This window comes from Bubalus kerabau, chromosome 7 (assembly GCF_029407905.1).
Source record: "Bubalus kerabau isolate K-KA32 ecotype Philippines breed swamp buffalo chromosome 7, PCC_UOA_SB_1v2, whole genome shotgun sequence".
Classification (NCBI taxonomy): domain Eukaryota; kingdom Metazoa; phylum Chordata; class Mammalia; order Artiodactyla; family Bovidae; genus Bubalus; species Bubalus kerabau.
This window is the reverse complement of record NC_073630.1, coordinates 96,253,283-96,255,480: the sequence shown is the minus strand read 5'-3', so window position 1 is coordinate 96,255,480 and position 2,198 is coordinate 96,253,283.

Genomic DNA, 2,198 nt, shown 5'->3' with positions numbered 1-2,198 from the left:
AAAGCAGGCAAAATGCACATCATGCCAAAGCTCGGAGGGACATCCACACAGAAGTAGCCTAAGGCATGGCCAAATTCCCATGGGCAGAGTGAAATCCTGTACTATCCAGTGTCTTGTTGTAAAAGTTTACAACTGATGTGATGCTGTTTAACCTCTTCTCTCTACTCCCCAGTTACGGCTACAGTCACAGTTGCCTCCTTCTAATCCATCACACCATAGTTTGATATCTAGAGTCACATGACCAACCAGAAGCCTATGCAGTAACACCACCTATATAGACACACCAGTTTCACAGGACTCAGCTGCAGTGGAGTCCTTTAATTGACTAGCTAATTAAACAAGTGAATGGCAATTGTGCTGCCCTGCATTTCTAAGGTGGGAAAGACAAACTTCTCAGTACCTCCACTGTTGGTTTTCTATTGGAGGTCAGTATTTTCTTTGCCAACAATCCAGTGAGGGAGGTATTTTGTAGATCTGAAGGACACTTATGTATATAGGTTGACTTTGTTTCCATGTCCCTTGGTTTTTAGAGTGGTTGATAAAGTTTATAGAAAAGGAGGGGATTGGTAGGCAAAGCATACACACCATGTATTTAATACCTTAAAATTCACACTTAGATTTAACCAGATCCTTGGTTCACAGAATTAAGTCACTGGTATACCAGCTTTTGAATTTAGAAGCAGAGAATTTCAACCATAAATAGGTAATTACAGGTGAGAGGTCTCTAAGATAAGTAGTCATAAAATTGGTTTTCAGTGTTAGGCAGCCACAGAGAAGGAGCACACCTGTCCCCAGGCTTAATCTTCTGGGAGGCCCCCACATGCTCTAAAACCCCTCAGACTCCTTCATTCCCGTTTTAACTACAACAGCGTTGCTTGGAAAGGCTGGGACTCTTTCAAGATCCCAGATCTCCTCTGTCAAATTATATATCAAGCAGACTGCTGGCCCAGAAATACACATTTCCTGAGCAGGGTTATCTACATGTAGCCAAAAATTTTTCTCCTTGAACCTTGCTTCTTTCATGAGTACCATGGAAACAAGATAACCCCCTCCTGGTGAGGAAGACAAAGGTTTATGTCTTTACTTTCAGACTTTTTCCTCCACCTTTCCACATTTTTCTTAAGGCAGTAAACCCAGGTGTTCGGTTAGAGGATGATTTTTAGCAGAAATAAATGCATGTGGTTGACATACAGAAGCTTCAGTGGAATTTGCTATGTAGCAGTTGTGAAGTCAGTCAAGATAATGAACACAGAATGCTCTTGATGCGTCTGTCACAAAGATGCCCTTTATCCCCATGATATTCATCTTGATAAGCTCAAGGAAGCCTCACAAGCCTCAATGATCTAGGTCACCATCTAACCAGATGAGATATCCTCACTGCCGCTGCTGCTAAGTCTCTTCAGTCATGTCCAACTCTGTGTGACCCCAAAGACAGCAGCCCACCAGGCTCCCCCATCCCTGGGATTCTCCAGGCAAGAACACTGCAGTGGGTTGCCATTTCCTTCTCCAATGCATGAAAGTGAAAAGTGAAAGTGAACTCGCTCAGTCATGTCTGACTCTTATCGACCCCATGGACTGCAGCCTACCAGGCTCCTCCACCCATGGGATTTTCCAGGCAAGAGTACTGGAGTGGGTTGCCATTGCCTTCTCCAGATTTCCTCACTACCAACTGCAAAAGCCTCCCCATGACAAGTCACCTAGCAGATGAGTGCTTTCAGGTGAGAACACTTGACAATGAAAAGCCCAAGGTGAAGTGATGCATCCACCCCCAACCTCCCCCACATCCAGGTAAAAGGTGTCAGCCCTCAGGTTTTTTTATTTTCTTCAGATCAGATGATTGCTGTCAAAAGGAATGTGGTTACGACTAACTCCCTGGTAAGAGGAATTCACACCATGTTTGAATTTCACTTTAGTTCTATCCTTCACTAATAAAAAAGGACATTTCCTTTCCTCAAAGAAGTCTAATTCAAAGGTGATAATCACACTTTTCTCCCGAGGCTTTCACCCAAGCTAACTCAATTTCTAGAGCTGGGAGGAGAGAAGCAAGTTTTCCGTCAATTTCTGGTTACTGTAACCAGGAGTTTCTCTCCAACAGAGCTTTTAGGATTTCAAATGAAGGGCAGATGAAAAGCATTTAGAAACTTCATGAAGAAATCAATGTTAGTGAGTTTTAAGTACAGATGCTCTAAACCTATCTT